General features: G+C 38.3%; 1 long non-coding RNA gene across 1 annotated transcript; it reads left to right on the top strand.

Annotated features, from left to right (window-relative positions):
- The first annotated feature begins 4,953 nt into the window (after positions 1-4,953).
- Positions 4,954-8,845, top strand: LOC110838019 (uncharacterized). Its single transcript, XR_002545935.2, has 3 exons — positions 4,954-5,091; positions 6,306-6,495; positions 8,687-8,845. It is a non-coding gene; the product is annotated as an uncharacterized LOC110838019 (long non-coding RNA).
- The last annotated feature ends 3,069 nt before the right edge of the window (positions 8,846-11,914 follow it).

Genomic DNA, 11,914 nt, shown 5'->3' on the forward strand with positions numbered 1-11,914 from the left:
ACTATAAATAAAAAACATTCTAATTTGACGAACTGTAGAATTTTCAGTTGCTTCTAGCAAAACTGGAGACCATCCGTTACTTCTTCCATGACATTACATTAAAATGTGGCATCTCTTACTGCATCCAATGCTGTATGAATTGCAATTTCTAATATAAGCTGGCAATAGAAATTAATGTGATTTAAATATATGGAAAAGATAAGTGTCATGAATACTGCTCATATACACAATTTTGTACGTGTTTAATGAGATTCTGAACAGGAGAATAACAGTTTATGCACCAAATTTACAAAAATGCTGCCATTTTATCATAAAGTGATGAGACACTTTGTTACATAACCTCAACACACAGTGTATAAAATAGTTAAATTTTTTGACTTTGCAAACTACTGCTGCTGGTTATTAAATACGGTTATAAATGACACATTAAAAAAGGAATAAGAATGGAAGTAGTCATTACTGACTTTAATACACTCCTCAAAACAATTAAGGGATCAAGTTTTCAAATGGTTGTAAAGTTTCTTGGACTGAACCTGAAATAAGCGCACTCTGCAGGGTTGTAAACAATGCTGATACGAGTGCAACTGTGAAAGGTGGGATCAGTTACAGTTGGTTATTTCAGGGAGAGAAGCCTACGAGGGTAAAGGTAGTGAAAACAGGAATGAAGGAGAGCATTGCTTGTGTTTGTTATTGACGATGTTATGCAGTGCAATGTGCAAGTTCGGCAAGGTGTAAGGAGGCATGTGCCAGCAATAGAAGCAACACAGGCCGAACACAACGGTATGTTGCCGGACAGCTCGGCGTGGTTCAATCCGACTATGCCGCCGATACCAAGACACTGGAAGGGTCATTCGACGTCGAGGACAGGGTCATCACAGGACAACAACTGCTAGGGATGATCGTTTTCTGCGTCTACAAGCCTTGTGGCACCGCAGTGATACTGCACGGGCCTTTCAAAATGACCTTTCCCGAACTACAGGTCGACACGTGTTTGACCAAACAGTGAGAAACCGTCTTCGAGATGTGGATCTGAGGTCCAGGCGTCCCGCTAGAGTGCCCCGATTGACGAGGGAACATAAACGAGAGCGAAAACAGTTCGCCCAAGAACATCAACATTGGCATCTGCGTCATTAGCGCAATGTCTTTTCACAGACGAGTTTAGATTTATGCTGCAGGGCAACAATGGACGCGTCCGAGTTTGGCGACGGCCAGGAGAGCGTTTCCTACCAGTCACAGTCCAGGAAAATGTCAGTTTTGGTGTTGGCTCCATAATGGTGTGCGCCGATATTTCGATTGACGACAAAACCGACCTCATCGTCATCAGAACTGCGCGGCGTTGCATTCTCGAGGTGCTGGACCCTCGCGCGTCCTCGTGCATTGGCATTTGGAGAAAATTTTCTCCTAATGCATGACAATGCCCGCCCTCACGTTGCAGGAACCGTCAGGGAACACCTCCAAAGAGCACAACATCGCCATTTTACCACGGCCAACTCGCAGCCCAGACATGAACCCTATTGATCATGTGTGGGACGTACTGGGAAGACGCGTCAGAGACAGTCAGAACGCACCTACCACACTGCGGGACCTGGAAGATGCCATTTTGGAGGTATGGGCGCAAATTCCCAAAATAGACATCCGGAACATGCCTCAACGCTGTACAGCTGTCCTTCGAGCTGAAAGGGGGGTCCAACGGCGTACTAATGCCCCCCCCCCAAAAAAAAAGCTTAAAATTGTGTCATAAAAACTTGATGCAAATAAAACTTCCATTCTTTTTTTATGGTAGGTTCAAAACTGTTCAGTGTAACAATACTTCAGTTGTGTTTGCTGTTATATAGAGGCCTATTTTTGTTTAAATAAAGGTCCATTCTCTAAAGTACCCACATTTTAATAAATTTGAAAAAGGCCCAAGAAAATTTACGACCATTTGAAATCCTGACCCCTTAATTATTTTGAGGAGTGTAGTATGGTCTGCCCGGAAGTAATAAGAAAAATCAGAGAACTTCTCAGGACAGCTGGTCTGAACAAACAAGTCTTCCTAATGTTAAACTCTCTGAATGCGTGTTACTGCAAAGAAAAGAGTAATTAAAGTTTGTGGTATGGTATTATATTCATCGTGTATGTGTATTTACATCAATGTGGGAAAACGTGTTTATGCAGACTCAAACTATAGGCTACCATCTATCTATATTGTAGTCTACGTAGTATATTTGATAAAATATATGAGATTTATGTATACCCTAGATATTGTCCACGCCAGTTTAATTAGTGCTTGCACTACATACTAGCAAAGGTGATGCCTCCACTGATGAGTCTACACGGCGCCAAAACCCAGAACATCACAATCATCCTCACCGCAGTTTTGTGTCGGCTAGTTGAAGCTGAATTGTACAGCTGAGCTCTAAGGAGCGGTCAAAATTCATTCTTTGAAGCAGTGCCGTTGCACGCGTACGCTGCTTATAGTCTGGCATTTTAAAATAATTATTGAAACACAGCTGTAAGAATTTTAGGCTAATTATTAAAGTGTGAGAGCCATATTATAACATTGCGTTGTGTAACTCACCGAGAGGAATCAGCATTTTGGAAAGTGTTACGCCAGGTCAGAAAAAATCCTTTTGAACAACACAGCAGACAAACATGCATTCAACACAAAATCGAAACAAAAGAAGGGGAAATTATGTATTTGCTAAGTATCAGAAGACAGGATACTATGAGGCCTTATTTACAAAGTAGCGGAGCTGGCGGGCGGGCCTAAACTGTGTACCTGAGGTGGCACGGTCAGTGTATTTCTTTTGTTTGGGCGTTCAGTCCGATAAGCTCCTCGGTGCAGTCAGCATTGTATTATCGCACAAGTGACTCGCTCCTAGCCTTCCCCTTGAAAATTCCACCGGCCAAAAACTACTGCGCCGACTGTAAGCGACTGTAATCTTGAGACTTGCAAGAAGTGCAGGAGTCCGAAGCGTTAAAGGCTGACGCTATCTTTTCTCCTTCCTCCTTCACCCCACTTCCTCACCCCGCAAGTTTCAAGATTACAGTCGTTTACTGTAAGTAATACATAATAATTTGGCCGTATCGCAAGGAAAACACAACACTTCACAATTTAAAAGATCAAATGGTTAATGCTGTTCAAGGAAATAATAGCGATAAAAAGCTAAGTTGCTGGTTGCTAGAGCAGGTGGTATATATAGTTACCGCTCGGCTTTAAAGGATTAATATTATCCTGTATCTAGACTTCAGCGATGCATCGATAATACAGAGGTAACGTATTCCATTACTAACTTTTACCTTATTGCTGTTTCAGACATTGTTTATAATGGTTTTCTAAAAATGTCTTGGCATTCTAGAGGATGTAAGTGTAAGGAATTATCACAGTTTTTTATGAGTACAAATTTAAACCCCATGCATTATTATTCCACTCATAACAATTGCAAAAAAACGGAAGAAATTATGTCTCCTGTTTTTCCTTGAACTTTTACTGTGAGGTATCAGATAAGTAATATTAAATTAAGCAATGTTACTGATACCCTTTTGTGTGTGACTACATTACTACAGATTTTGTCTTCACTTTTTCTTGATAAAACATTTAATCTCGCATAATCGCCGTGTATGTAATTGGTGATTATTGGTAATCACCGTGAAGCCTAAAGGTACAAGCGTTCAAAATTGATATGGATTTTTCATTGCTCGTTATGAACAATAATAATGATGGGTGTCTTCTTTCACATTTTCCTTCTCCACATGTGAATACATCCCAAAGACTGTTGCAAACGCAACAGGAGAGGCGGTTTCTTGACACGCTATGGGCAAATTTCAAGGTCATAGCTATCATTTCATTTGAATATTATCGCTGCTTTCAAATACTGACGACTTCCTCATTTTCAGACAAAAGCATTTATATATATGACCATGAAAAGTGGAAAAACTTTCCTTAGCAACGAGTTGTTTTCCAGTTTCGTATCAGCTCAACATTGCCAAGTCCAAGTCATGGCGATAACGCGCTTACGTAGACAAGTACAGGCACGCATATCAAAACTACAGAATCTAAAGGTTCGGCTATTTAACCTAAATTCATAACGCAACAAATTTCTTCATGTTTGTTACTCAGGAGAAATGTTATGACCTTGACAATGAGGATTAAAATGGAGGGGGGATGGGCATTGTCCAAAATATAAGGCTTTTACTCTGCATAATGTAGTGTTTTAATAAATGTGTTTCAACTGATGACGTCCTAGCCACAGACTTCCCGCTATCGGACTTCGTGGGCACTCACTGCCAAGGTCAAAGCTTTCCTCGTGAGTAACAGATAGCACCTGACGGCGGGAACCCCACTAGTACGGCAACCCTGGAGGCCAGTAACAAATGATTAGTAATTGTAATCCAACATGTGAAATTTGTATATAGAATTATTTTGAACGAACAATACAGAAAACTAACCTTTCGAAAAAAATAATCTGCGCCGCCAGTGTGTAAAATATCGTAATTACATCAACACAAATCCCCATTGAGCTCTAGAGTTCCGTAAACAACAAGCATATTCAACATAAAATTAAACAATAGTTAATGCAGTAGTTCTTAACTTGTGGTGTTCGCAGAAAGCTTGTAAATATACACACGCGTGTAATGTGTAAAGGAAGGTTGATTCCCTCTAGTAGTGTGATTTAGCTGTGTTGTTTCACGGACGATTTAAACTTTCTCAGAACAAGGTCAAAAGGCAGGAATTCGCAAACTCAGTTGCCAACCCAGAGAATATTTTAACAAAATGAGAAATAAGCATCTTATCAGAGAAATCCATGGAATCTCTATTTTCTCGTTTTGGTTAATATGTTAGAAAACATTTGTATAAAATGGTTCTGAAGTAACAATTTTACACAGGTGTGGAGATGGTAGACATGACAGCATAGGGACTTGATAACAAACCGGTTTCAACTGACATGTCGCGTGGTTGATATCGACATGGACATGCAAGTAGCCATTCCAAAACACGCAAAATATATAAAGCGAGATTACGACAGCCCATAACTTTATTTCCGTAGCCAGTTCACAGCAAGTGGAAGTCACACATAATATCTGGAAGACATCATGAAGGCAATTTTGGTACGCTAATTAATTTCTCACACGTTTCTGGTTTTATTGTTATTCAGGAGACAAGCTGGACCAAAGTACATGAGTTGTGACGCTGTGTGGACTTGCAGATACCAACGTTTCGAAGAACATAGATATTGATTCATCCTCAGGTTTGAAGACGGAGAGAACACGTTTCTCCGAAACGTTGACATCTACCTGTAAGTCTGCGCTGCCTTACATCCCTGAGGACCGACAGTGACAAAACTATATCGCTAACCTGTATCCTATAGCAGCAAAACAAAAGCTGCTGGTATAGGTCTACAGTTAGCACGCATAGGAACACAAAGAAATGCATACATTTTAATCGGAGAGCCTGATAAAAAGAAAACACTTGGAAGACCTACGATGATTGAAGGATAGTATTAACAATTTTTTTAAAAAAAAGAATATGATTGAATTTACGCGGCTCAAGATGGGGTGCGTTGACGAGCTATTGCGAAAAATCTACGTCCTTCTCTTTGAAGGACTGCTATGATTCTGTACAAGTCGTTTAGTCAAAATTACTACAGTTCAAATTAGTGTCATGTGACATAGGGGTCAAATTTTACCGATATGAACAAAATTTAAATTTGCCAGACCAATTTTAATGCAGAAAATCCAATAAAATGTTTTACATACTATGGTTATAATACTGGTAAAGAAGGTAGAATGCTACTCTTGGTAAGGTAATTCAAACAAATTTACTATTCGCACGAGTTAACACGTTGGCTCCGAAGTAATTTTTGATATGCATAAATTTCGTACCGTGTCCCCACCAGTGACCGTCGCCCCATACTGGTAAAAAAAAAAAGATTCAGCACTCTTACTGTGTGAACTATGTAACAAACTATCCGGTGGCTTACATAAGTCTCCTCATGCATCTTTCCTGTCCCAGCTGTGGCGTTAGAAATACGTTATTTCACTCCATGAAGACTGTGTCTCCAACAAACGATACGCTAAACTGGCAGACGTTTACCAGCGTTTCAGAGGTCCTTGCTGCTTCCATCACCGCTGGTAAACTTCTACCAGACTACACGGCGCTACAACCCAGAAGACAGCCATCTGACTCCCCGCCGTGAAAACCTCGAATCCTACTAAACAAAATAGTTCCGTGGTCCACCGGTGATGCGCATTACTTTTGAAATAAAGCGTAAATAAATAATACGTGAAGTGGTAAAAATAATGTATAATTATTTACGTTTCAGGTGGCTTTATTAGTCCTGGTGTACGTATACACCGCTGCAAGCATAGATATTCCGATCTTTTGTAGATTTCTGTGTGTGCCATTCTTCTGTACTGTTCATGACGCCAGCGACTGCACTGATGATCAAATATATGAGCCTAAAAGTACCGGTTTCTGCAACTGCTGTGGACAGTGTGTCAACAATATTACCGGTGAGTGAACAACTGACTATAACCCGCTGGATTCTGGAATATCCAGAGTTAACGAATGTTTTATTCGTGATTTCACCTAAATATGAAAACTACTGTGTAAGATTTGAGGTTTTCACAGCGGTGAGTATGAAGATTTCTGTCTTCTGGGTTGTTGCGCTTTGTAGTCTGGTCGATGTTAACCAACGTTTCAGAGGTCATATTACACAGCGCAACAACCCAGAAGACAGAAATCTTCATGAAAACTACTGTTTTAAACTTCCTAGACACTTAAATAAACTTTAAAGTCATGTATGGTCTAAAGCTTTCACAGCGACTAATATTAATAAAATCTACTGCTGTCAGCCGTGTCAGATGGTTAAAAATCACCGACGATACAGGGACCATATCTGTCCTGAAACGTGATTTTAACCAACTGATACGCCTGGGAGCCCGAGAAGATTTTATTAACATCCATGTAAGCTGTTTGTTAATGTGGATGTGAAAATCGATTTCTCATTCTGTCAGAACACGTATTATAGGTTTTAGAAAACAAAGTATCGATAAAAACATTCTGACCTGAGAAAATAAAATACTTTTAATCTTCACCAAAACCATGAAGGTGATAAGGAAGATGAGATGAACGAGTCATGTGACACGCACAATAGAAAATATTTTTTTAACATTTTGAACGAAACTGATTACTGTGGATACCTTATCTACCTACCTACTAAAACTGATCGTAAACAGATACAATGTAAGAATGTAGACTGAAATGAGTTTCCTCAGACTGTGGTAACGGTAACGAATGTGATTGAGGTTTTTAAGGCGTTCGTGATGATGTTCTGAGTTTTGACGCCGTCGTGTAGACTCGCCGGTAGATTACAGCGTTTTGGAGAAACATACTATCTCCGAGTCTACACCGACCCAAAACATCATCAGCAGCACGGCAACAAGTCTTCGAGTTAAATAAAAATGAAATTACTTGGCCGGTTGAGTGACTAACTGCTCAAGATAAATGGCCTACGAATGTGAGGGACGAATTTTCTCACATTAAAAAAAATTAAATTCAAAGAAAATTTACGTTGTACAGTGTTTCCATTTTTATAGGAAGAGCGGAGAAACGTCATGAAACTCAATTTGGGCTTCATAGTAGAAATAAGGGTTAAAGTAGAATTCGCAAGGAAATTATCACTGAAGGTGCCCGTTACGTATTCGGAAACTGTCAACTACTTTACTTAAAGACCTAACAGCCATTTATGATAACTTTTCGGTATTTTGATGTACGGAAGTCTTCAGCTGTACAACTATTGCCCCCACTTCCATCCAATGGGATTCATTTCAAAGGTTCCATTACCTGCAAGGCCAATTTAATTTTTATTTAGCCAATGATAAATGTTAATAGAACTTTACATACGTAACTTCTGTTGTATGAATCTCAATACGTGTATGGTTAATTAACTTTATGCTTAATTCATTTAAGGTCTATTTTACGTACAGACCTAAATTAATTTTCAAGGAAAGGAAAAAGTCTGTGTTTCGAGTTCTACAAATTTTGATGGTACTCAGTTTAATACATGTCAGTGTTTCAAAATGAACGAGAATATTATAATCTGATGAATAAGAATAGCTACATTAATGAAACAACTTGACAAATGCACAGAAAATCATCAACAATCTCAATTCCATTAATTAACTGACTATCTAGCCACTACACACATAAATGCAGCACCGAAAACTTCACCATCGCTAGTACCACTGGATAAGATACTTTCGACACTTCAATCATTACGTTCCTAAAAATGCGTGTCCAACTTCATATCAGTTTTAAAATTTATCAAGAACTTCATTCACTTGTCGACTTTTCAGTAGAACGTCCAGGTTCATGTCCAGCTCATTGCAACTCCGGGATTTCACTGCCCTAACGAGACACTATCTACATACGTTACCCTGACTCTCGTTGCGTAACATCCCTCATTCCACTTTTCACGTTTCTTAGGTCAAGATTCCTGTATATCTTCTTCAAGCACTTGAAATTTACGTTCTTCCTTGAATCTGAGTGAACATGATTTATAAAAATATAAATGTTTATGTTTTAGTTAGTGTTTAAGCAAATTATAGACCGAACGTTATTACATATACAATATTGCACCTTTCAAACCTCAAAGAAACAGCCTTACACAATTTTGACTTTATACATACTTCATTGTTTCAGAATTTTAATGCTAACACAAATGAAGTTGCCATGGGACACTGCATCTCCCATGAAATGTTTTCTGTCAGTTCCAGTGGACATCATACTTGCTTAAATGACATGAGTGTATTGTAAACATTATTAAATTAAAATGTAATAAAGTTGATGTGAACAATCTGATCCTGACTATCAGTTCGCCTGTATCAAATATAATTAAAATGGTTTTACCGTTATAAGACGCGCATGAACAAACCTTACTTACTCCCGCCACGGTAACCACGAATTCCAGAAATTCCCTGACCGCATTACCAGTCCCCAAATTCATTAGTTTCGTACCCTTATTAAAACTTAGCGTATGAAGATTAAAGAATCGCCTTGATGATGGAGGCAGTAAGCTCCTCTGAAATCCCGGCCAACATTTCAGAAGATAATTATCTTAGCTGTGAGAACCTCAAATATTACAAAGTGAAGGCTAGTGGCCCAGGGCAGCAACATTACGATGCCTCAATATTTAGCGGGAAACGTCGCCTAAGAGCTCAAGTTGTAAAAATGTGATACAATAAATGGAACGGAAATAAAAAAGCTGAACTTGCAGACTTGAGAACAAGTATCCATGTCCGAGTACATCTGATCTCAACAAAGGTTTGTAGATCTCGTATAAGGAGCATTCCTGGTAGGTATTATGAATCAGGTACAAGAACACAGTGTGGGTTTAAGCTGTTTCTTCACACGCTCGTGATTCCTGACCGTATGTTTTGCAACCAATCTAAAATTCAGAAAGAACAATACAAAACTAACCGGTGATGACAACTGCTATGATGCTTCTACACGCTGTTTGAATTTCCATTCACTGCCCATGCACATACGCACCAAGTTCTTGGCATAGCAATTCTTGGTATATGTAAGTAAATAAATATACAATTAAATAAAAACATGGCAGTTAAAAGTCAGGAAAACAAAGTTCTGATTTCATCAAAATTATATACACACATTTGAAAAACAAATATACTCCATGAAACAAAGAAAGAGTGTACTGATATAGTACAGCTCTCCGTTTATTTAGTAATCGTATATGTGAATCATCTGAAGTCTGAAGTTCATTTATATAGGGGAGATGTGACGGGAAACAATGATGTTTTATTTGCCATAATACACACAGGACTTTTACTGCTCTTTCATTTGATTTTTGATAATAAATAAATTATATGTAATAAAAATTTATAAGCAGATACTAAGAACTGACATTGTCTATTTGCTAGTATCACCAACTGAAGATTTTTAGACAGTATCATTGTTCCCGTTCCAGAACAACTTATTAGTACTGCATCACCAACGAAGGAAATGTCCGCAGCGTTTGAAAGCGCACATTCCACCAAAGTAGTAAAATTATGCCCAGGAAGATATGATGTAGACTACGATGCCAAAGGAAGTGTCTCATCTTATAAATTTACTAATATAATTCGTGATTTCCATTTTAAAAAGTATATTATAAAATGGGGCGAGATAATTTTTATGTTATTGATTTCAACTACGAAATCTTGCCAGAGCATGCACATCTCGTGCATGAGGAAGAAATCATAATATTTTACAAGTTTTCTTACCTGTGGCTACTTTAATGTATTTACTCTGCAGAGCTAAAGCCAAATAATTTGTCTCTCATCAATTTGGCCTGGGTTAAGAGCTAAGATCCAGCAGTTGCAAATATTAGATGCAGACAATACAAAGAAGATCTAACTTTCAAGTACCAATGGATGTCTGAAGTAAGGAAAATGGTATTCTATCTTCCTTCATTTTTTAATGAATGACAGTGACATTATTAATCCATTCCCTCTTTTATTTCTATTAAAACAAACACTAATTCATTAATAATAATCACATCTATTTTTCTTTCCACACAAGAAGTCTTTTTTCTCTTCAAAATTTGGTGAATTTAGGTATTGTTACTCATTTACATAATTTTTTGTTTTTGTCATGCAACTGGCATCTACTGCAATGCAAGAAAACTAATAAAAAGTAAAGTAAAGCCATCCCACTATGCGCCATGTAGGCGCTTGGGGGGAGAGAAGGTATAGCTCCTACTCATTCTTGACATCATCACTAGATGGAAGTGAGTGGTCAGCATCACGCCCCGGCCGTGCTTTACCCCCTGTAAATGACCCAGGTACCCACTGGATAGGAGGCTGGGTAATAATTAAATAAAGTCACTTCACCAAACTCTTTCAGAAACTAAAAAAGGAATGTGCAAAGATCTGTAGCAGCAGTTGAAGTCAATCATGCAACAAGAATATTCTTTCAGAGTGTGCCTTACAGTAGTAACTGATTACAGCTTCCCATGTTCAAACTTACAAATTTAGTATTATTTTTCCTTAACATGTAAAGTAATTTAACTTACAATTTGTGTTTCATTGTGTAAAACCTCATAAGAACTCACTGGTGTATTTCTGAACATAAAATCTTGTAATACTTAAAATGATAACATTACAAAACCATTTAGAACTGTGAGAAATATAAAGATAAGCTTTCAATGCAAAATGCAGTAAAGTATTTTAAAAGTACTGTTTTGTTGAAACAGTTCACTTTTTATATCGTAAAATATGATTTCATAAGTTATGTGGTATGGACTGCAGTCTTGTGGGCTGTAACACCTTGCTGGTAACCTCATACAAGATTTGAGACTTTCGCAGCAGTACAATCAAAAAAATCTTCTTGGGCAATCAGCCGCGTCAACTGTTTACCGTAGTAAACAAACGTTTCGGGGACCAACTCTGTCCCCATCATCAGGGTTCTGATGTGTGAACATTTTCTCCCCGTAAAGGTTGATGATATAGGGTTTGAGACTTTCGTGGTGAGTACAATGAATAAAAATCTTCTCGGGCAATCAGCCACGTCAACTGGTTTACTACGGTAACCGGATGACATGGCTGATTGCCCGAAAAGATTTTATTGAACCACATACAAGACTACAGTGTTACATCCCAAAAGATGACAATTCACATTTTTTCACTCCCATGAAAATCTCAAGAAGTATTGATATGAAAAAAAGAGTAATATACAGCAGACACAACATAACTCTGAGCCTGGATGATTGTTACAAATACACATGTGGGACGGAGAGGAAGACTGCAAAGCATAACCCTGTTCCTTACTATCAGATATGAAATTATTATGTTTAAGCTGTCAAAATAGGGTATATGGGCAAAGGCCCATACCTAAATTTCTTGTGTTCTGTAGTTCCTCTGGTTCACAAAA

Source organism: Zootermopsis nevadensis, unplaced genomic scaffold, assembly GCF_977971745.1.
Source record: "Zootermopsis nevadensis isolate Lab colony 2312 unplaced genomic scaffold, Znev_1.0 Znev_ptg000012l, whole genome shotgun sequence".
Lineage (NCBI taxonomy): Eukaryota > Metazoa > Arthropoda > Insecta > Blattodea > Termopsidae > Zootermopsis > Zootermopsis nevadensis.